Below are 25925 nucleotides of genomic sequence, written 5' to 3'. Positions count from 1 at the left end.
AAATGATTCACAAAAAGAAGCTACTATCTCAAAGTCAAGTCCATATTTAGTGCTAAATCCACGAAAAGCATCGGTATCCATAAAAGATTTAACACAATCAAACTTAGGTGTCATACCCGACTCCTTACCATTGTCGGAATCCCAATCTTCAGAGTTGTGTTTAATTCTTTCCAATAAATCCCATTTGAATTCAATAGTCTTCATCATAAAAGACCCAGGACAAGAAGTATCAAGCATGGAGCGATTGTTGAGAGAAAGCCGAGCATAAATTTTTTGAATAATCATTTCTCTTGAGAGCTCATGATTGGGGCATGAATATAACATGACTTAATCCTCCCCCAAGCTTGAGCGATACTTTATCCTTTGCGCGGCCAAAAATTATATATAAAATTGGGATCACGATGAACAGATGCATAGGATAAAACTTCTAGTGGAATTCCAATTTCAATTGTTTATAGTCCCAACATCCCATATCATCACATAACCTATACCATGTCAATGCGTCTCCCTTCAAAGATAAAGGGAAAACCTTCTTCTTAATAACATCATCGGGCATACCTGCAAGCTTAAATAATCCACAAAGTTCATCCACATTGATTAGGTGTAAATCGGGATGCAATGTTCCATCTCCTACAAAGGGATTAGCTAGCAGTTTCTCTACCATACCCTAAGGAATTTCAAAGTAAACATTTTCAGTAGGTTCAGTAGGTTGAGGAGCAACTCTTTGCTCTACTTGTCGGGGTGAGGATACCCCAAACAAGCCCCTCAAAGGATTATGTTCCATAGTAACAAGTGACAGTAAATTTCAGCACACTATATAAATGTTTCCTTACCAATTTCCACTTACCAAAGGTGCTTCACTCCCTGCCAACGGCGCCAGAAAAGAGTCTAGATGACCCACAAGTGTAGGGGATCTATCGTAGTCCTTCCGATAAGTAAGAGTGTTGAACCCAACGAGGATCAGAAGGAAATGACAAGCGGTTTTCAGTAAGGTATTCTCTGCAAGCACTAAAATTGTAGGTAACAGATAGTTTTGTGATAAGATAATTTGTAACGGGTAACAAGCAATGAAAGTAAATAAAGTGCAGCAAGGTGGCCCAATCCTTTTTGTAGCAAAGGACAAGCCTGGACAAATTCTTATAATGAGAAAAGCGCTCCCGAGGACACATGGGAATTATCGTCAAGCTAGTTTTCATATGATTCACGTTCGTTACTTTGATAATTTGATATGTGGGTGGACCGGTGCTTGGGTACTGCCCTTTCTTGGACAAGCATCCCACTTATGATTGACCCCTATTGCAAGCATCCGCAACTACAAAAGAAGTATTAAGGTAAACCTAACCATAGCATGAAACGTATGGATCCAAATCAGCCCCTTACGAAGCAACTCATAAACTAGGGTTTAAGCTTCTGTCACTCTAGCAACCTATCATCTACTTATTACTTCCCAATGCGTTCCTATAGGCCCAAATAATGGTGAAGTGGCATGTAGTCGACGTTCACATAACACCACTAGAGGAGATAAAACATACATCTCATCAAAATATTGAACGAATACCAAATTCACATGACTACTAATAGCAAGACTTCACCCATGTCCTCAGGAACAAATGTAACTACTCACAAAGCATATTCATGTTCATAATCAGAGGAGTATTAATATGCATTAAGGATCTGAACATATGATCTTCCACCAAATAAACCAACTAGCATCAACTACAAGGAGTAATCAACACTACTAGCAACCCACAGGTACCAATCTGAGGTTTTGGTACAAAGATTGGATACAAGAGATGAACTAGGGTTTGAGAGGAGATAGTGCTGGTGAAGATGTTGATGGAGATTGACCCCCTCCCGATGAGAGGATTGTTGGTGATGACGATGGTGATGATTTCCCCCTCCCGGAGGGAAGTTTCCCTGGTAAAATAGCTCCGCTGGAGCCCTACATTGGTTCTGCCATGGTTCCGCATCGTGGCTGCAGAGTTTCATCCCGTAAGCTTGCTTATGATTTTTTCCAGGGTAGAAGACTTCATATAGCAGAAGATGGGCACCGGAGGGCGGCTAGGTGGCCCACGAGGCAGGGGGCGCGCCCAGGGGGTAGGGCGCGCCCCCCACCCTCGTGGATGGTGGGTGGCCCCCCTCAGGTATTTCTTCCGCTCAATATTTTTTATTAATTACCAAAATGACTTTCGTGGAGTTTCAGGACTTTTGGAACTGTGCAGAATAGGTCTCCAATATTTGCTCCTTTTCCAACCCAGAATCCCAGCTACCGGCATTCTCCCTCTTCATGTAAACATTGTAAAATAAGAGAGAATAGCCATATGTATTGTGACATAACATGGAATAATAGTCCATAATGCAATAAATATCGATATAAAAGCATGATGCAAAATGGACGTATCACTCCTCTGCTCCACTAAGGCCCATGTAGGCCCATTAACCCCTCGTGGGGTTCCGGTAACCTCCCGGTACTCCGGAAAATGTCTGAACCTTTCCGAAACCATTCTGGTGTCCAAACATAACCTTCAAATATATCAATATTTACCTCTCGACCATTTCAAGACTCCTCGTTATGTCCATGATCTCATCTAGGACTCCGAACAAACTTCAGTCAGCAAAAACACATAACTCATAATACAAATCGTCATCGAACGTTAAGCGTGCGGACCCTACGGGCTCGAGAACTATGTAGACATGATCGAGACACATCTCTGATCAGTAACCAGTAGCGTAACCTAGTTGCTCATATTGGTTCCTACATATTCTATGAAGATCTTTATAGGTCAAATTGCACAATAACATACGTTGTTCCCTTTGTCATCGGTATGTTACTTGCCAGAGATTCGATTGTCGGTATCTTCATACCTAGTTCAATCTTGTTACCGGCAAGTCTCTTTACTTGTTCCGTAATGCTTCATCCCACAACTAACTCATTAGTCACATTGCTTGCAAGGCTTATAGTGATGAGCATTACCGAGAGGGCCCACAGATACCTCTCTGATACATGGAGTGACAAATCCTATTCTCGATCTATGCCAACCCAACAAACACCTTCGGAGACACCTATAGAGCATCTTTATATTCACCTAGTTACGTTGTGACATTTGATAGCACACAAGGTGTTCCTCCGGTATTCAGGAGTTGCATAATCTCATAGTCAGAGGAACATATATAAGTCATGAATAAAGCAATAGCAATAAAACTTAACGATCATTATGCTAAGCCAAAGGATGGGTATTGTCCATCACATCATTCTCTAATGATGTGATCCCGTTCATCAAATGACAACACATGTCTATGGTTAGGAAACTTAACCATCTTTGATTAACGAGCTAGTCAAGTAGAGGCATACTAGGGACACTATGTTTTATCTATGTATTCACACATGTATTAAGTTTCCGGTTAATACAATTCTAGCATGAATAATAAACATTTATCATGATATAAGGAAATATAAATAACAACTTTATTATTGCCTCAGGGGCATATTTCCTTCAGTCTGCCACTTGCACTAGAGTCAATAATCTAGATTGCATAGTAATGATTCTAACACCCATGGAGTCTTGGTGATGATCATGTTTTGCTCGTGGAAGAGGCTTAGTCAACGGGTCTGCAACATTCAGATCCGTATGTATCTTGCAAATCTCTATGTCTCCCTCCTTGACTTGATTGCGGATGGAATTGAAGCGTCTCTTGATGTGTTTGGTTCTCTTGTGAAATCTGGATTCTTTTACCAAGGCAATTGCTCCAGTATTGTCACAAAATATTTTCATTGGACCCAATGCACTGGGTATTACACCTAGATCGGATATGAACTCCTTCATCCAGACTCCTTCATTTGCTGCTTCCGAAGCAGCTATGTACTCCGCTTCACACGTAGATCCCGCCACGACGCTCTGCTTGGAACTGCACCAACTGACAGCTCCACCATTCAATATAAATATGTATCCGTTTGCGACTTAGAGTCATCCGGATCATGTCAAAGCTTGCATCGACGTAACCATTTACGATAAGCTCTTTTTCACCTCCATAAACGAGAAACATATCCTTAGTCCTTTTTAGGTATTTCCGCATGTTCCTGACCACTGTCCAGTGACCCACTCCTGGATTACTTTGGTACCTCCCTACTAAACGTATAGCAAGGCACACATCAGGTCTGGTACACAACATTTCATACATGATAGAACCTATGGCTGAGGCATAGGGAATGACTTTTATTTTCTTTCTATATTCTGCAGTGGTCGGGCATTGAGTCTGACTCAACTTCACACCTTGTAACACAGGCAAGAACCCTTTCTTTGACTGATCCATTTTGAACTTCTTCAAAACTTTATCAAGGTATGTGCTTTGTGAAAGTCCAATTAAGCGCCTTGATCTATCTCTATAAATATTGATGCCCAATATATAAGCAGCTTCACCGAGGTCTTTCATTGAAAAATTCTTATTCAAGTATCCTTTTATGCTATCCAGAAATTCTGTATTATTTCTAATCAACAATATGTCATCCACATATAATATTAGAAATGCTACAGAGCTCCCACTCACTTTCTTGTAAATACAGGCTTCTCCAAAAGTCTATATAAAACCATATGCTTTGATCACATTATCAAAGCGTATATTCCAACTCCAAGAGGCTTGCACTAGTCCATAAATGGATTGCTAGAGCTTGCACACTTTGTTAGCACCTTTTGGATCGACAAAACCTTCTGCTTGCATCATATAAAACTCATCTTTAATAAATCCATTAAGGAATGCAGTTTTGACATCCATTTGCCAAATTTCATAATCATAAAACGCGACAATTGCTAACATGATTCAGACAGACTTAAGCATCGCTACGGGTGAGAAGGTCTCATCGTAGTCAACTCCTTGAACTTGTCGAAAACCTTTCGCAACAAGTCGAGCTTTGTAGACAGTAACATTACCGTCAGCGTCAGTCTTCTTCTTGAAGATCCATTTATTTTGTATGGCTTGCCGATCATCGAGCAAGTCCACCAAAGTCCACACTTTGTTCTCATACATGGATCCCATCTCAGATTTCATGGCCTCAAGCCATTTTGCGGAATCTGGGCTCACCATCGCTTCCTCATAGTTCGTAGGTTCATCATGGTCTAGTAACATGACTGCAGAATAGGATTACCGTACCACTCTGGTGCGGACCGTACTATGGTTGACCTACGAGGTTCCGTAGTAACTTGATCTGAAGTTTCATGATCATCATCATTAGCTTCCTCACTAATTGGTGTAGGAATCATTGGAACTGATTTCAGTGATAAACTACACTCCAATTCGGGAGAAGGTACAATTACCTCATAAAGTTCTACTTTCCTCCCACTCACTTCTTTCGAGAGAAACTCCTTCTCTAGAAAGGATCCATTCTTAGCAACGAATATCTTGCCATCGGATCTGTGATAGAAGGTGTACCCAACAATTTCCTTTGGGTATGAAGACGCATTTGTCCGATTTGGGTTCGAGCTTACCAGGTTGAAGCTTTTTCACACAAGCATCGCAACCCCAAACTTTTAAGAAACAATAGCTTGGGTTTCTTGCCAAACCACATATCATATGGTGTTGTCTCAACGAATTTTGATGGTGCCCTATTTAACGTGAATGCAGTCGTCTCTAAAGCATAACCCTAAAAAGATAGCGGTAATCAGTAAGAGACATCATAGATCGCACCATATATATCCAATAAAGTACAATTACGATGTTCGAACACACCATTACGGTGTGGTGTTTCAGGTGGTGTGAGTTGCGAAACTATTCCACATTGTTTCAAATGAAGACCAAACTTGTAGCTCAAATATTGGCCTCCCCGATCAGATCATAGAAACTTTATTTTCTTGTTACGATGATTTTCCACTTCACTCTGAAATTCTTTGAACTTTTCAAATGTTTCAGACTTATGTTTCATTAAGTAGATATACCCATATCTGCTCAAATCATCTGTGAAGGTCAGAAAATAATGATACCCGCCACGAGCCTCCACACTCATCAGACCGCATACATCGGTATATATTATTTCCAATAAGTCAGTAGCTCGTTCAATTTTCCGGAGAATGGAGTCTTAGTCATCTTGCCCAAGAGGCATGGTTCGCAAGCACCAAGTGATTCATAATCAAGTGATTCCGAAAGCCCATTAGCATGGAGTTTCTTCATGCGCTTTACACCATTATGACCTAAACGGCAGTGCCACAAATAAGTTGCACTATCATTACTAACTTTGCATCTTTTGGCTTCAATATTATGAACATGTGTATCACCACGATAGAGTTTCAACAAAAATAGACCACTCAACAAGGGTGCATGACCATAAAAGATATTACTCATATAAATAGAACAACCATTATTCTCTGATTTAAATGAATAACTGTCTCGCATCAAACAAGAACCAGATATAATGTTCATGCTCAATGTTGGCACCAAATAACAATTATTCAAGTCTAAAACTAATCCCGAAGGTAGATGTAGAGGTAGCATGTCGACAGAGATCACATCGACCTTGGAACCATTTCTGACGCGCATCGTCACCTCGTCCTTAGCCAATCTTTGTTTAATCTGTAACCCCTATTTCGAGTTGCAAATATGAGCAACAGAACCAGTATCAAATACCCAGGCGCTACTATGAGCATTAGTAAGGTACACATCAATAACATGTATATCAAATATACCTTTCACTTTGCCATCCTTCTTATCCGCCAAATACTTGGGGTGGTTCCGCTTCCAGTGACCAGCCCCTTTGCAGTAGAAGCACTCAATTTCAGGCTTAGGTCCAGACTTGGGTTTCTTCCCTGGAGTAGCAACTTGCTTGCTATTCTTCTTGAAGTTCCCCCTCTTCCCTTTGCCCTTTTCCTTGAAACTAGTGGTCTTGTTAACCATCAACACTTGATGCTCCTTCTTGATTTCTACTTCCGCAGCTTCAGCATTGCGAAGAGCTCGGGAATAGTCTTTTCCATCCCTTGCATATTATAGTTCATCACGAAGCCTTTATAGCTTGGTGGCAGTGATTGAAGAACTCTATCAATGACACTATCATCAGGAAGATTAACTCCGGTGCCACCGGGAGAGAGGGGGAGAGAGCCCCCCTCCTCCTTCTTCTTCCTTGGCCTACCCCCTAGATGGGAGGAGGGTTCCCCCTCTGGTCCATGGCCTCCATGGTGGTGGAGGGGCGGGAGCCCCTCCGAGATAGGATCTCCCTCTCTGTTCTCTTCTGTTTCGTGCTCCCCAGATCTGGCCCTTCACGGTTTCTTAAATTCTCGGAGATCCATAACTCCGATCGTGCTGATCTTTTTACACAATTTTTTCCGAATATAAGCTTCCTTGCACCCAAAGTATAGCTCCAACCGACATTCAAGGAGGGCACTATACACCAGGGCACGCCTGGGCCTGGTGGCATGCCCTGGTGGGTTGTGGTGGCCTCGGGCCTCCGTTTACGTTGATTCCACCTCCTAAAATTCACAAATATTCCAAAATAATTCTCCGTAGTTTTTTTATTGCATTTGGAATTTGTTTGATATGGATTTTATGCGAAATAAAAACATGCAACAAACAGGAACTGACACTGGGCACTGGATAAGTAAGTTAGTCCAAATAAATCATATAAAAAGTTGCCAAAAGTATGTAAAAGTTGAATAATATTGGCATGAAACAATCAAAAATTATAGATACGATAGAGATGTATCAGCTCGCGAAGCCGCACAACGGTGCTGCTAAAGGGTCGCCGGAGACGCGACCGGGGCCGAGGCAAAATTCGCCAAGGTGGAACTGCAGCGACGGTGGCCGTACCTTGTCCTCACGCAACCATCGCCAGAATCTACCGTTCTCCTCCCCGAGGCTGTCGTGGGATCTGCGTGACTCCTCCTCGCGCGGTTGCCGCAGGCCTGCCATCCTCCATGCAAGGCCCCCGTGAGAACTGCATGGATCCTCGCCGCGCGGCGGAGGCAGTGGACGCTGGGCATGAGATGATGGACGGAGGCAGTGTCGTTGAGCTGTGTTGCGGTGGTTGGGCATGGAGAGAGTGGGCAGTGGCTATGCTGTCAATTTGTGTGGGAGCCGAGCGAGAGCAGAGGGTGTGGGGAAGGGAAAAGATAAGGTTGCTGAAAGAGTGAGAGGGAGGGGCGTTCGGGCCGAGCTTCCTTAGAGGGAACGGTCGTAGTAGCCTGACGTGGCACTATACACAGCTTTAAAAATTGGTACACGAGATGGACGGCTATGATGGCATTCGGCCCAAGTTGTTTTGTGCCACACGTGTGGCACTTATCATTTGAGAAAATTTAAGAGGGGTGAAGATACCCCAAACAAGCCCTTCAAAGGATTAGTTTCCATAGTGACAAGTAACTAAAAATTTCAGCACACTATAAATGTTTCCTTACCAAGTTCCACTCACCAAGAGCGCTACGCTCCCCGGCAACGGTGCCAGAAAAGAGTCTTGATGACCCACAAGTGTAGGGGGTCTATCGTAGTACTTTTGATAAGTAAGAGTGTCGAACCCAACGAGGAGTAGAAGGAAATGATAAGCGGTTTTCAGTAAGGTTTTCTCTGCAAGCACTGAAATAGTAGGTGATAGATAGTTTTGTGATAAGATAAATAGTAACGAGCAAAAAGTAAATAAAGTAAATAAAGTGCAGCAAGGTGGCCCAATCCTTTATGTAGCAAAGGATAAGCCTAGACAAATTCTAATAATGAGAAAGGAGCTCCTGAGGACACATTGGGAATTATCGTCAACCTAGTTTTCATCATGTTCATAAGATTTGCGTTCGGTACTTTGATAATTTGATATGTGGGTGGACCGGCACTTGGATACTGCCGTAACATGGACAAGCATCCCACTTATGATTAACCCCTATTGGAAGCATCCGCAACTACAAAAAGGAGTATTAAGATAAACCTAACCACAACATTAAACATATGGGTCCATATCAACCCCTAACGAAGCAACGCATAAACTAGGGTTTAAGCTTCTGTCACTCTAGCAACCCATCATCTACTTATCACTTCCCTATGCCTTCCTCTAGGCCCAAATAATGGTGAAGTGTCATGTAGTCGACGTTCACATAACACCACTAGAGGAGAGACAACATACATCTCATCAAAATATCAAACGAATACCAAATTCACATGACTAATAATAGCAAGACTTCACCCATGTCCTCAGGAACAAACGTAACTACTCACAAAGCATATTAATTTTCATAATCAGAGGGGTAATAATATGCATGAAGAATCTGAACATATGATTTTCCACCAAGTAAACCAAATAGCATCAACTACAAGGAGTAATCAACACTACTAGCAACCCACAGGTACCAATTTGTGGTTTTGATACAAGATTGGATACAAGAGATGAACTAGGGTTTTGAGATGAGATGGTGCTGGTGAAGATGTTGATGGAGATTGAACCCCTCTTGATGAGAGGATCATTGGTGATGATTTCCCCCTCCCGGAGGGAAGTGTCCCCGGCAGAACAGCTCCGCCAGAGCCCTTGATTGATTCCGCCAAGGTTCCGCCTCGTGGCGGCGGAGTTTCGTCCCGTAAGCTTGCCCACGAATTTTTCCAGGAAAAAACCCTTCATATAGCAGAAGATGGACGTCGGAGGCCCACCAGGGGGCCCAGGAGATAGGGGGCCGCGCCCTAGGGGGGCGCGACCCCTGTCTCCTAGACAGGGTGTGGGACCCCTGGCCTATTTCTTTTGCTCATAATTTCTTAATAAATCCAAAAAGTTGTTTCATGGAGTCTCGGGTCTTTTGGAGTTGTGCAGAATAGGTTTCCAACGTTTGCTCCTTTTCCAGCCAGAATTCCAGCTGCCGGCATCCCCCCTCTTCATGGTAAACCTTCTAAAATAAGAGAGAATAGCCATAAGTATTGAGATATAATGTGTAATAACAGCCCATAATGCAATAAATATTGATATAAAAGCATGATGCAAAATAGACGTATCAAAGTGCAATATGGATAGTAGATAAAGGTTTTTGTAATATGAAAATATAAAAACAGCAAGGTAACTAATGATAAAAGTGAGCGTAAACGTTATTGCAATGCTAGGAAACAAGGCATAAGGTTCATACTTTCACTAGTGCAAGTTCTCTCAACAATAATAACATAGATAGATCATATAACAATCCCTCAACATGCAACAAAGAGTCACTCCAAAGCCACTAATAGCGGAGAACAAACAAAGAGATTATGGTAGGGTACTAAACCACCTCAAAGTTATTCTTTCGGATCGATCTATTCAAGAGTTCGTACTAGAATAACACCTTAAGACACAAATCAACCAAAACCCTAATGTCACCTAGATACTCCATCGTCACCTCAAGTATCCATGGGCATGATTATACGATATGCATCACACAATCTCAAATTCATCTATCCAACCAACACAAAGTACTTCAAAGAGTGCCCCAAAGTTTCTACCGGAGAGTCAAGACGAAAACATGTGCCAACCCCTATGCATAGGTTCATGGGCGGAACCCACAAGTTGATCACCAAAACATACATCAAGTGGATAATGTGATATCCCATTGTCACCACAGATAAACACGGCAAGACATACATCAAGTGTTCTCAAATCCTTAAAGACTCAATCCAATAAGATAACTTCAAAGGGAAAACTCAATCCATTACAAGAGAGTAGAGGGGGAGAAACATCATAAGATCCAACTATTATAGCAAAGCTCGCGATACATCAAGATCGTGCCATAGAGAGAACACCAGAGAGAGAGAGAGAGAGAGAGAGAGAGAGAGAGAGAGAGATCAAACACATAGCTACTGGTACATACCCTCAGCCCCAAGGGTGAACTACTCCCTCCTCGTCATGGAGAGCGCCGGGATGATGAAGATGGCCATCAGTGATGGATTCCCCCTCCGGCAGGGTGCCGGAACGGGCTCCCGAGAGGATTTTGGTGGCTATAGAGGCTTGCAACGACGTAACTCCCGATCTATTGCCGTATTCGATGGTTTTAGGGTATATGGGAATATATAGGCGAAAGAAGTCGGTCGGGGGAGCCACAAGGGGCCCACGAGATAGGGGGTGCGCCCAGGGGGTGGGCGTGCCCTCCTATCTCCTGGCCTCCTCGAAGCTTCCCTGGCTTGTACTCCAAGTCTCCCGGATCATGTTCGTTCCAAAAATCACGCTCCCGAAGGTTTCATTCCGTTTGGACTCTGTTTGATACTCCTTTTCTTTGAAATACTGAAATAGGCAATAAAATAGCAATATGGGCTGGGCCTCCGGTTAATAGGTTAGTCCCAAAAGTAATATAAAAGTGTATAACAAAGCCCGTAATCATTCAAAACAGATAATAAAATAGCATGAATGCTTCATAAATTATAGATACGTTGGAGACGTATCAGCATCCCCAAGCTTAATTCTTGCTCGTCCTCGAGTAGGTAAATGATAAAAGAAAGAATTTATGAAGTGTGAATGCTAGCAGGTGCACAAGTTTGATCAATGATAATTTCAATCACCTTTTCTAGCATGATTATATGTCATAACAGTAGCTCATCTCATAAAACTCCTCAAGATCAAGTAACAAGCTATTCACATGTTAAAGCATAGACCATAAACTTTCTTGAACACTAGCAAACTTCATTCTCGGTCATCAAACAATTGCAATTCATCTTATTTTCAGGAAGGGTCTATGTCAGAGCTTTGATTTAGCAAATTCCACATACTCAACTATCATATAGTCTTCTACAATTGCTAACACTCACGCAATACTTATGGTTATGAAGTTTTAATCAGACACTGAGAAATATAGGGGCTTATAATTTCGCCTCCCAATGTATTCAGCTTTGGGTGATGTCAACAATAATAGTTCATGCTAACTTACATCCAATTGGATGTATATATCAGGATCTTTCCAACACGAGGTGCTTACCAAAGGATAAAATGAAAAAGGGAAAGGTGAAGATCACCTTGACTCTTGCATAAAGTAAAAGACATAAAGTAAAAGATAGGTCCTTTGTAGAGGGAAGCAGAGGTTGTCATGCGCTTTTATGGTTGGATGCACAAAATCTTAATGCAAAAGAACATCACTTTATATTGCCACTTGTATATGGACCTTTATTATGCAGTCCCTCGCTTTTATTGCTTCCATAACAAGATCATATAAAGCTTATTTTCTTCACACTAATAAATCATGCATATTTAGAGAGCAATTTTTATTGCTTGCACCGATGACAACTTACTTGAAGGATCTTACTCAATCCATAGGTAGGTATGGTGGAATCTCATGGCAAAACTGGGTTTAAGGATATTTGGAAGCACAAGTAGTATCTCTACTTGGTGCAAGGAATTTGGCTAGCATGAGGGGGAAAGGCAAGCTCAACATGTTTGAATGATCCATGACAATATACTTTAATTGAGATGTGAGAAAACATAACCCATTACATTGTCTTCCTTGTCCAAGATCAACTCTTTAGCATGTCATACTTAATGAGTGCTCACAATTATAAAAGATGTCTAAGACAGTATATTTATATGTGAAATCTCTCTTCCTTCAATATTCTTTCATGAATTGTTCAAATGACCAATACAATGTTTGCTAACCTTCAATAAATTTACAACCTCTACTTCTTAGATGTGAAGTCATTACTCCCAAGCAAATGAAACATATATAATTTTAGATTTATTACATTCAACGCATTCAACCATTTACTCATAGGATATAAGTGAAGCACACGAGTAAATGACAAACTACTCCAAAAAGATATAAGTGAAGATCAATGAGTAGCTAAATAATTATGTAACTATATGAAGACTCTCTCTCATTTAAGAATTTCAGATCTTGGTATTTTATTCAAACAGCAAGCAAAGCAAAAAAAATGGCATTGCAATGATAGCACAACTCATGTGAAGAAGCAAAAACTTAGGCTCAACTGATACTAAACGATAGTTGTTGAAGAAGAAAGGAGGGATGCCTAACGGGGCATCCCCAAGCTTAGATGCTTGAGACTTCTTGAAATATTATCTTGGGGTGCCTTGGGCATCCCCAAGCTTGAACTTTTGTGTCTCCTTGATTCCTCTCATATCATGGTTTCTCTTTTTATCAAAAGCTTCATCCACACCAAACTCAACAAGAACTCGTGAGATAGGTTAGTATAAACCAATGCAAAAGCCTTATCATTTTCTACTGTAACAAATCACTAAAATTATTATTCAACATTGCATACTAAATGTCTCTGCATATTTAACAATCTTATCCTCAAATAGAATCATTAAACAAGCAAACATATGCAAACAATGCAAACATAACAACAATCTGCCAAAACAGTATAGTCTGTAAAGAATGCAAGATTCATCATACTTCCCTAACTCCAAAAATTATGAGAAAAATACCTCACTGTAGAATATTTATCATAGATCAATATTCAAAAAGTTTCAAAATTATACCATTCTCTCACTTTTCTAGGGAATTTTTGCAACAGCGGTAAACTTTCTGTTTTCAAACAGCAACATGTATACTAGCAAAAATAAGCATGGTAAAGGCTATCCTTGACATTTTTATTGAAAATAAAGATGCAAAACATTATTATAAATAACAGCAAGGAAATACTAACAAAATAAAATGATGCTCTAAGCAAAACACATATCATGTGGTCAATAAAAATATAGCTCCAAGTAAAGTTACCGATGAACGAAGACGAAAGAGGGGATGCCTTCCAGGGAATCCCAAGCTTAGGATCTTGGTTGTCCTTGAATATTACCTTGGGGTGCCTTGGTCATCCCCAAGCTTAGGATCTTGCCACTCCTTACTCTATAGTCCATCGAATCTCTATCCAAAACTTCAAAACTTCACAACACAAAACTCAACAGAAAACTCGTAAGCTCCGTTAGTATAAGAAAATAAAACCACCACTTAGGTACTGTAATGAACTCATTATAAATTCATATTGATTTAATATATAATGTATTCCAACTTATCTATGGTTCATACCCTCCGATACTACTCATAGATTCATCAAAATAAGCAAACAACACATAGAAAATAGAATCTATCAAAAAGAGAACAGTCTGTAGTAATCTGTATCAAACGTATACTTCTGGAACTTCAAAAATCCTACCAAATTAGGAAGTCCTGAGAAATTTGTTTACCAATCCAGAGCAAAAAGAATCAGATTAGAAGCACGTTTCTGTGAATTATCAAAACTAATTTACTGGGTGCAAAAGGTTCTGATTTTCAGCAGGATCAGCACAATTATCACCCTAGGCTATCCTAAAGGTCTTACTTGGCACTTTATTGAAACAAAAGCTATAAAACATGATTAGTACAGTAGAATAATCATGTTGAAAGCACAAGTGCTCCCTGGGTGGTTTTGGTAATTAATGTCAACATATCTCTTGTTGGACTAACACTTTTACCTAGTATATTTCAGACAAGTTCAACAATGGAGTGGCATGGACTAAAGGATGTGGAACCCCTTCAAGATGCTAAGGACAAAGGATTGGCTCAAGATCCAAGATCAAGACTCTACATGTTTTCCATTTTAGTGATCCAAGATCACATTGAGTCTATAGGAAAAGCCAATACTATCAAGGAGGGATGAGGTGTTGCTTAATGAGTTTCTTGCTCCATAGTGCTTAGTGATATGCTCCAAAACCCTCAACTACTTTACCACATCCACATATGTCCTAAACCCAAAGTCTAACTCGGCCCCACCGATTCTTTCTACCCAGAGCCACCGAGTTCAGGTGTCATAGCCACTGCCACAAACCCTAGGCAAATCGGTCTCGCCGATAGGGATCTCGGTCTCACAAAGATGGGATTGTAATCTCTCTGTGTATGTCCATTACCAAAATCGGTCTCACCGAGTTTGAGCAATCGGTACTACCGAGATTACAATGCAAACTCTCTGGTTAGCTTATTACCAAAATCGGTCCCACCGAGTTTGTGTAATCTGTCTCACCGAGTTTGCCTGACCAACTCTCTGGTTAGCTTATTACCAAAATCGGTCCCACCAAGTTTTTGTAATGGGTCTCACCGAGATTACGTTATGCCCTAACCCTAACCATATCGGTCCTACCGAGTTGCATGTCGGTCCCACCGAAAATCCTAATGGTCACTAGGTTTACTAAATCAGTCTGACCGAGTTTGTTGATTCGGTCCCACCGAGATTGGTAAACTGTGTGTAACGGTTAGATTTTGTGTGGAGGCTATATATACCCCTCCACCTCCTCTTCATTTGTGGAGAGAGCCATCAGAACAAGCCTACACTTCCAGCATCCTATTTCTGAGAGAGAACTACCTACTCATGTATTGAGGCCAAGATATTCCATTCCTACCATATGAATCTTGATCTCTAGCCTTCCCCAAGTTACTTTCCACTCAAATCTTCTTTCCACCAAATCCAAATCCTGTGAGAGAGAGTTGAGTGTTGGGGAGACTATCATTTGAAGCACAAGAGCAAGGAGTTCATCATTAACGCACCATTTGTTACTTCTTGGAGAGTGGTGTCTCCTAGATTGGCTAGGTGTCACTTGGGAGCCTCCGACAAGATTGTGGAGTTGAACCAAGGAGTTTGTAAGGGCAAGGAGATCGCCTACTTCGTGAAGATCTACCGCTAGTGAGGCAAGTCCTTCGTGGGCGACGGCCATGGTGGGATAGACAAGGTTGCTTCTTTGTGGACCCTTCTTGGGTGGAGCCCTCCATGGACTCGCGCAGCCGTTACCCTTTGTGGGTTGAAGTCTCCATCAACGTGGATGTATGATAGCACCACCTATCGGAACCACGACAAAAACATCTGTGTCTCCAATTGCGTTTGAATCCTCCAATCCCTTCCCTTTACATTCTTGCAAGCTGCATGCTTTACTTTCCGCTGCTCATATACTCTTTGCATGCTTGCTTGTTATGTATTGTGAGTGTTAAACTTGTGCCTAAACTCCACTCCAACTTAAAGTAAGTTAAAAACTGCAACTTTTGGTACTTAGTGTCTAATCACCCCCCTCTAGTCACCTCTTCTCAATCCCTTTCAATTGGTATCAGAGCTTTGGTCTCCATTGCTTTGGTTTAAACACCATTGGAGGAATATGGATGAGTCTACTTTGGGGAGTCTTAGTCATAGAGTGCCTATACTTGATGGAGAGTATTTTCATGAGTGGAAAAATGATATGCTTGTGATTTTCAATCAATATCATTTGAACAAGTACATTACTAGCCCTTGTGCACCTCATGTTGACCCTATGCATCCTACCCTTGATGAGTCAATTGACATGATTAGGAATCTTAGAACTGTTAATCTTATCACTAGAGGCTTGCCTAGAAACTTGATTAGAAACTTGCCTACTCTTGAGTGTGCCTACACTGTTCGGAAATTTCTTGAGGAACGATTTCCGAATTATTCCTTGAAAAATCTAGATGAAATTCTCCATAAGTCTATTGCTTTGAGTAAGATGAATACTAGTGATCCTATGTTTGGTGATCGTCTATTTGAGCTTACAAACCTTATGTGTGCCAAAGGAGATATTTTCGAAGCTATAAAAATTCATAAGAAAGATCATTGACAAGCTCACTCTAATGAATCACCCTCTCTAGGATTTGATCCACCACATGACGACGTTAAACATGGATACTATGATGAGGATGATGGTAGTGACTTCAATCTTGATGATGCAATGAGACACTTTGGACTTATGGCAAATCTTCGGGGATATATGGCAGGAGGAAAGGAATGGGTTCTTGATAGTGGATGTACCGATCACATGACCGGAGATAAAGACATGTTTCATGAGCTTGCTGGAAACGATGGTCCTCGAAAGTATGTCACTTTCGGTGACAACTCAAAGGGTAAGGTGGTTGGCCTCGGTAAGGTGGCCATATCACATGATAGCTCCATAGAAAATGTCATGCTCGTTGAATCTCTTGGCTACAACTTATTTTCAGTATCTAGACTTGCTGATTTCGGTTTCAATGTCCTATTCACTAAAGTAGATTGCCAAGTGTTTCGTAGAGATAATCATAAAATGGTCTTTACCGGTGTTCGTAGAGGTGATCTTTACATTGTTGATTTCACTAAAAAGGCTCAACCTAGAGCTTGCTTTATTGCTAAATCTTCTAAAGGTTGGTTATGGCATAGACAATTAGGTCATGTTGGTATGTGAAACCTTGACAAGCTTATTAAAGGAAATCATATCCTTGGTGTTAACGATGTTATATTTGATAAGGATAGACTTTGCAGCGCTTGTCAAGCAGGTAAGCAGGTTGGAGGAAGGCATCCCGTGAAGAACATCATGACCACAAGGAGGCCACTCGAGCTACTTCACATGGATCTTTTTGTTCCCAACGCTTACAAGAGTCTCGGTGGAAATTCTTTTGGTCTAGTTATAGTTGATGATTTTTCAAGATTTACGTGGGTGTTCTTTCTCGATGATAAATCGCAGGTCCAAAAGATCTTCAAAAATTTCGCTAGGAAGGCCCAAAATCAATTTGAAGTGAAGATCAAGAAGGTTTGCAGCGACAACGGAACGGAGTTCAAGAGCGCAAATGTGGATACCTTTCTTGACGAAGAAGGGATTTCACACGAGTTCTCGGCTACGTACACACCTCAACAAAATGGAGTTGTTGAGAGGAAGAACCGGACGCTCATCGAAATGGCGAGAACGATGCTTGATGAGTACAAGACGCCGAAGCACTTTTGGGCAGAAGCGGTTGAGATAGCTTGTCATGCAACAAATCTCTTGTATCTTCACAAGCTACTCGACAAGACGGCATACGAGCTCCTCACCGGTAACAAACCCCAAGTTGGATACTTTCGAGTATTCGGCTCAAAGTGCTATATTCTTGATAAGCATTGTCATTCTAAATTTGCTCCTAAGTCTCATGAAGGTTTCCTACTTGGTTATGGCTCAAACTCTCACACTTACCGTGTCTACAACAATTTCACCCGAAAGGTTCAAGAGACGGTAGATGTGAAGTTTGATGAATCTAACGGCTCGCAAGTAGAGCAATTGCCAATTGATGTAGGAGACAAAGACCCCTCAGAAGCAATTCAAGACTTGTCTATTGGCAAGATTCGCCCAACGGAGGTGAAGGAGAGTACCTCGTCCGTCCAAGTGGAAGCTTCCACCTCACGACAAGGTGAACCAAGAGTTGATACGGAAGCATCCACAAGTGGGACACACCAAGATGAAGAAAACGAGGAAGTGCATCAAGATGAACGTCAACAACCTCCTTCTCCATCACGACAAGAGAACGACAACGCCAACAATGAAGAAGGCCAAGAATAAGAACAAGATGAAGAAGAAGTTCAACCAAGAAACAAGCAAAAGCTTTCACGAGTTCGAGCAAGAATTGCTAAAGACTATCCCGTCGAGCAAATCTACAATGACATTCAAACCGGGAGAATCACTCACTCTAAAACTCGTTTAGCTAACTTTTGTGAAAACTATTCATTCATCTCTAGCATTGAACCTATGAAGGTTGAAGAAGCATTGGAAGATCCGGATTGGACAAATGCCATGCATGAAGAGCTACACAACTTTGAGAGGAATCAAGTTTGGACATTGGTTGAGAAGCCCGATGACAACCACAACATCATCGGTACCAAATGGGTGTTTCGCAACAAGCAAGATGAAGATGGACAAGTAGTTCGCAACAAAACACATCTCGTCACCCAAGGCTACACACAAGTCGAACGTATGGACTATGATGAGACTTATGTTCCCGTTGCTAGACTTGAGTCCATTCACATCTTACTTGCCTATGCTAATCACCATGATATCACCTTGTACCAAATGGACATTAAAAGTGCTTTTCTAAATGGTGAAATAGAGGAGGAAGTTTATGTTAAGCAACCTCCCGGCTTTGTCAATCCTAAGAAACCAAATCATGTTTACAAACTTTTCAAAGCTCTTTATGGTCTTAAACAAGCTCCTAGAGCGTGGTATAAATGCTTGACCAAGTTCCTTATTGAAAAAAGCTTTGAAATTGGAAAAATAGATTCTACTCTTTTTACTAAAAGGGTCAATGGAGAACTATTTGTGTGCCAAATCTATGTTGATGATATTATATTTGGTTCTACTAACCCTCATTTTAGTGAAAAGTTGGGAAGCTAATGTCGGGGAAGTTTGAGATGTCAATGATGAGTGAACTCAAATTCTTTCTTGGTTTGCAAATCAAGCAAACTAAGGAGGGTACCTTTGTCTCTCAAACGAAGTACACCAAGGACTTATTCAAGAAGTTCAATATGCAAGAATGCAAAGGTATGACTACACCCATGCCTACTAGTGGACATCTTGACTTGACCAAAGATGGTAAACCAGTTGATCAAAAGGTTTATCGATCTATGATTGGTTCATTGTTATATCTATGTGCTTCACGTCCCGATATCATGCTAAGTGTGTGCATGTGTGCACGATATCAAGCTGCTCCTAAAGAATGTCACCTTAAGGCCGTGAAAAGGATAGTGAGATACTTAATTCATACACCAAATTTTGGCATTTGGTATCCTAAGAGGGCCTCTATCAATCTTGTTGGCTACTCTAACTCAGACTATGCCGGAGACAAGGTTGATAGAAAGTCCACTTCGGGTACTTTTAAATTTCTTGGTAGATCTCTTGTGTCTTGGTCTTCCAAGAAACAAAACTCGGTATCCTTATCCACCGCCAAAGCGGAATACATTGCCGCTGGATCATGTTGTGCTCAATTACTTTGGATGAACCAAACTCTTAAAGATTATGGGATATATGTGGAACATGTTCCATTACTTTGTGACAATGAAAGTGCAATCAAGATTGCTCACAACCCCGTGCAACACTCTCGAACTAAGCATATTGAAGTTCGTCATCATTTCATTCGAGACCATGTTGCTAAGGGTGACATTAAACTTAAGCATGTTCGCACCGAAAAGCAATTAGTGGATATATTCACTAAACCACTTGATGAGAAAGTGTTTTGCAGGTTAAGAGGTGAATTTAACATCATTGATGCTTCAAACTTGGAGTAGGAACTCCATTTGATACATGCAAGGCATGAGCCTATGACTAATCATTGACATTTCTCTTATGATGACTATCTTATGTCCTGGATATATTTGCACCTTGCATGTTATCTAACCCTTGTAGGTACTTGGATGAATCTAAGTCTATGAGATTGCAACTCACTCACATCTTGAGCAATCTCTACATCACCAAGTCTCTACACAACGGTGGTTGAAGACAAGGAAGCATGGAACCATTCAAACATATCCTTTGACAAATTCTATGTTGAAATTCATGATTGTTATTTTGGATACACAAGTGCTCTTCCTTGAAAAAACTAACCCATGTAGGTAGATGAACTCAAATTCCAAGTGGTGCTCCCAACTCTTGATGAGCTACATCAACCTTGAGCAACCCACACAAGTTCAACTACATGATCAACACCACCACCCAAGGTATGTCATTCCATCTTAGAGAAGCTTTACTCCAAGTCATGAGTCAAAGCAACTCGACAAGATGTGAATACATCAAGATGCTTAAACGATAAATGGTAACCCCATTTTGAGCTTAAACGATGAGTATGACCTATGATCAAGTGATCTCACTTGACTCCTAAGTCAATATACTCTAACATAGGTGACTTTGTCACCGACCATCTCTAGATGAAGTTTACTTGTGTTCCTTTCTGTGCTCTTGCATTTGTCTCATGCATGTTTGTTTCCCCTTTCCAAAAAATAAAAATAAATAAATAAATAAATAAAAAACTTCATCTAGATTTCTTTCTTTTCTATTTGTTCTGCATTCCCTGCATTCAATTCATTGCATATCCTTCAGTTAATTCCTTGCAAATCCTTGTGAGATCTTACCTATCTAGTGAGCTGAGGTGACAAGTGTTTTCTCTGCGATGAACTCGGCCTCGCCGGTTTGTTGCTTTTGGTCCAACCGAATCCTTTCGGTGCAACTGAAACATACCACTCGGTGCCACCGATTTCACTACAGGAAAAACATTTTGCCACTTATTCCTACCTTATTTCTGATCCAGCTCTACTCAATGAATATTGTCCTCTACAAGCATCACATTTTTATCAATGCTTTGTGTTGTGACTCAAGGACCAAACCCATTCACGACAAATTCCAGAAGGCCCTTCTTGGAAATTGATGTCAAAGGGGGAGAGAGAGATCACATCAAAGCTTATCACTTCCAAAGGGAGAGAGAGTATCACCTCCATAGGGGGAGAGAGAGAGAGAGATCTCCAGGGGGAGAGAATACTCAAGAAGAGAGTAAGCCTCAAGGATCCCAGATGCTTGATGTTCAAGAGGAGAGATTTCACATGTCTTCTTGAGGGGAAAGAAAGACATGTTCATATGTGCTTATTTGCATTAGCTCTGATTTTGCTTTTTGCTCTGATTTTCTGTTCCCTATCTTCTTCCAGTATCCCATGCTAGATTCAGGGGGAGCAAGACATCTAAGGGAAAGAAATCATTTAAATTCATTGCACATCTTTACCTTTGGGGACATGTCTATATCAAATGTGGTACTCAGTACTCACTCTCTACGTGTCATCCCAGTCTTGGTATTCTTGTGATTTCTTCTGTTTGCTCTGGCTAGTAGGTGTATCTATGTTATCTATCCTTGTTTACGCAGGTTCATTCCATCCTAAGCCAACTCAAGACCACAAGGTAGGTATATGCATCACAGTCATGTGTATGAGGAATTCTTGCTAATGTACATATCGTTTGCAAGAAGGACTCATGAGCATGAAGGTACATTTCCCACATACACATCTCTTGCTATATTTTGCTCTGATGCATATGGACAAGATACATGTAACACATTGCTTACTCTGTCATGTTCATGCATTCACATGCTTCTATATTCCATATTCACATGATTGCATACATGTAGGGGGAGCCTATGCTTGTTACATGTCTTTCCAAAGCTTTACCTGCTATTCTCTATATCTTTATCTAAAGCTTTGATGTATGTTGTCATCAATTACCAAAAAGGGGGAGATTGAAAGCACAAGTGCTCCCTGGGTGGTTTTGGTAATTAATGTCAACATATCTCTTGTTGGACTAACACTTTTACCTAGTATATTTCAGACAAGTTCAACAATGGAGCGGCATGGACTAAAGGATGTGGAACCCCTTCAAGATGCTAAGGACAAAGGATTGGCTCAAGCTCAAAGATCAAGACTCTACATGTTTTCCATTTTAGTGATCCAAGATCACATTGAGTCAATAGGAAAAGCCAATACTATCAAGGAGGGATGAGGTGTTGCTTAATGAGTTTCTTGCTCCATAGTGCTTAGTGATATGCTCCAAAACCCTCAACTACTTTCCCACATCCACATATGTCCTAAACCCAAAGTCTAACTCGGCCCCACCGATTATTTCTACCCAGAGCCATCGAGTTCAGATGTCATAGCCACTGCCACAAACCCTAGGCAAATCGGTCTCACCGATAGGGATCTCGGTCTCACCGAGATGGGATTGTAATCTCTCTGTGTATGTCCATTACCAAAATCGGTCTCACCAAGTTTGAGCAATTGGTACTACCAAGATTACAATGCAAACTCTCTGGTTAGCTTATTACCAAAATCGGTCCCACCGAGTTTGTGTAATCGGTCTAACCGAGTTTGCCTAACCAACTCTCTGGTTAGCTTATTACCAAAATCGGTCCCACCGAGTTTGTGTAATCGGTCTCACCGAGATTACGTTATGCCCTAACCCTAACCATATCGGTCCTACCGAGTTGCATGTCGGTCCCACCGAAAATCCTAAGGTCACTAGGTTTACTAAATCGGTCTGACCGAGTTTGTTGATTCGGTCCCACCGAGATTGGTAAACTGTGTGTAACGGTTAGATTTTGTGTGGAGGCTATATATACCCCTCCACCTCCTCTTCATTCGTGGAGAGAGCCATCAGAACAAGCATACACTTCCAGCATCCTATTTCTGAGAGAGAACTACCTACTCATGTGTTGAGGCCAAGATATTCCATTCCTACCATATGAATCTTGATCTCTAGCCTTCCCCAAGTTGCTTTCCACTCAAATCTTCTTTCCACCAAATCCAAATCCTGTGAGAGAGAATTGAGTGTTGGGGAGACTATCATTTGAAGCACAAGAGCAAGGAGATCATCATCAACGCACCATTTGTTACTTCTTGGAGAGTGGCGTCTGCTAGATTGGCTAGGTGTCACTTGGGAGCCTCCGACAAGATTGTGGAGTTGAACCAAGGAGTTTGTAAGGGCAAGGAGATCGCCTACTTCGTGAAGATCTACCGCTAGTGAGGCAAGTCCTTCGTGGGCGATGGCCATGGTGGGATAAACAAGGTTGCTTCTTCGTGGACCCTTCTTGGGTGGAGCCCTCCGTGGAGTCGCGCGGCCGTTACCCTTCGTGGGTTGAAGTCTCCATCAACGTGGATGTACGATAGCACCACCTATCGGAACCACGACAAAAACATCCGTGTCTCCAATTGCGTTTGAATCCTCCAATCCCTTCCCTTTACATTCTTGCAAGCTGCATGCTTTACTTTCCGCTGCTCATATACTCTTTGCATGCTTGCTTGTTATGTATTATGAGTGTTAAACTTGTGCCTAAACTCCACTCCAACTTAAAGAAGTTAAAAACTGCAACTTTTGGTACTTAGTGTCTAATCACCCCCCCTCTAGACACCTCTTCTCGATCCCTTTCACATGTGAACACACAAAAATAGTAAGGATAAATATTGGGTTGTCTCCCAACAAGCGCTTTTCTTTAATGCCTTTCTAGCTAGGCATGATGATGGTAATGATGCTCAAGATAAGAATTGAAACACAACGGGAGCATCATGAAGCATATGACTAGCACATTTAAGTCTAACCCACTTCATATGCATAGGTATTTTGTGATCAAACAACTTATGGGAACAATAATCAACTAGCATAGGAAGGCAAAACAAGCATAGCTTCAAGATTTTCAATACATGGAGAGGAAACTTGACATTATTTCAATTCCTACAAGCATATATTCCTCCCTCATAATAATGTTCAGTAGCATCATGAATAAATTCAATAATATAACTAGCACCTAAAGCATTCTTTTCATGATCTACAAGCATAGAATTTTTACTACTCTCCACATAAGCAAAATTCTTCTCATTCGGAATCGTGGGAGTATCATAAGAGACTCGAATACTAAAAATTGTTTCCACATTAAAAGAGTAACGTTCAAAAAAAGGGTAATCATAATCATGACAAGTTTTATAAATATAATCATCACTACTTTTTATAGCATAAGTTTCATCACAATAATCATCATAAGTAGCAACTTTGTTCCCATCATAATCGATTGAAACCTCTTCCAAGATAGTGGAATCATCACTAAATAAAGTTGACACTCTTCCAAATCCACTTTCATATTCATCACAATAAGATTCAACATCCTCCAAAATAGTGGGATAACTACTTCCTAAAGTTGACACTCTTCCAAACCCACTTTCATCAATATAATCATAATAGGTAAGAGGCATGCTATTATCATAACAACTTTGCATATCAAAACTTGGGAGGCTAAGAATATCATCTTCATTAAACGTAGCATCCCCAAGCTTGGGACAAACATTAATTTCAGCAAATATATTCTCAAATATTTCATCCTCATCAAACATAGCTTCCCCAAGCTTGGGCCTTTTCATATCATAAGCATAATCACTCTCATCATTAATATTATGGATAGCACCAATAGTATAGCAATTATCATCATCACAATGAGTAGTAGGAGCAACATCATTTGGGAGGGATACCTTTTTACCTTTGTTGCTCCTTCTTTTCTTTTTCTTCTTCACATTATGTGTGGGTTCAACCTTCTTCTTTGAGCTCCTTATAGATGAGATTGGTTGAATAGAGAGCTCCTCCTCGTTACCTGATTCATCATAAGAAATAATAGGAGGATAATGGGAAGTTTCTTCCCTTTCATTAGTATTCTCTTCATCTTCTGTTTGCTTTCTTTTCTTTAGGTAATTGGCAATATAAGGATTTTCAATTCAATTCGCCGCACAAAACATATAAATCGTCTCTAGATCGAAATCAAGAAGGTTATAACGGGCAAATTTTGGAAGAAATTTAGTTAGACGTTTCATTTCTTCATAACACATAAGCAAACTAAGTTCATTATAATGTGCAAGGGAAATCAAATCATCACAATTTTTGGACACGGTTCGATCATGAAACAACTTGCATCGAAGATGTAAATGACCACTTTCATTGCAAAGTTCACAAGTACGTCCAAGGAAATATAATTCTTCAGCACTCACCCTTAGCCTTTCTTGCAACAATTTAGTTTCTACTCCCTCCGTTCCAAAATACATGACCCAACTTTGTACTAAAGTTATTACAAAGTTGGGTCATCTATTTTGGAATGGTGGGAGTACATGCCTATGCCTCTTGCAATATCTATCTTCTCTATTTGGTGTATCTATGCAAACCCAATGCTCTCCACAAAAATCGATATGCTTATAGGAGACATTTTCATCATAACTAGTGCAATCATCATTAGTACTATGGATATTCAAGGAGTTCATACTAACAACATTGCAATCATGCTCATAATTCAAAGATTTAGTACCAAGCATTTTAATGCATTCTTCTTCTAGCACTTGAGCACAATTTTCCTTTTCATCATACTCACGAAAGATATTAAAAAGACAAAGCGTATGAGACAAACTCAATTCCTTTTTTTGTAATTTTCTTTTATAAACTAGACTAGTGATAAAACAAGAAACAAAAAGATTCGATTGCAAGACCTAAAGATATACCTTCAAGCACTCACCTCCTCGGCAACGGCGCCAGAAAAGAGCTTGATGTCTACTACACAACCTTCTTCTTGTAGACGTTGTTGGGCCTGCAAGTGCACAGGTTTGTAGGAAAGTAGCAAATTTCTCTCAAGTGGATGACCTAAGGTTTATCAATCCGTGGGAGGTGTAGGATGAAGATGGTCTCTCTCAAGCAACCCTGCAACCAAATAACAAAG

Source organism: Triticum aestivum, chromosome 5B (genome assembly GCF_018294505.1).
Source record: "Triticum aestivum cultivar Chinese Spring chromosome 5B, IWGSC CS RefSeq v2.1, whole genome shotgun sequence".
Taxonomy (NCBI): domain Eukaryota; kingdom Viridiplantae; phylum Streptophyta; class Magnoliopsida; order Poales; family Poaceae; genus Triticum; species Triticum aestivum.
This window is presented reverse-complemented; position numbering follows the sequence as displayed.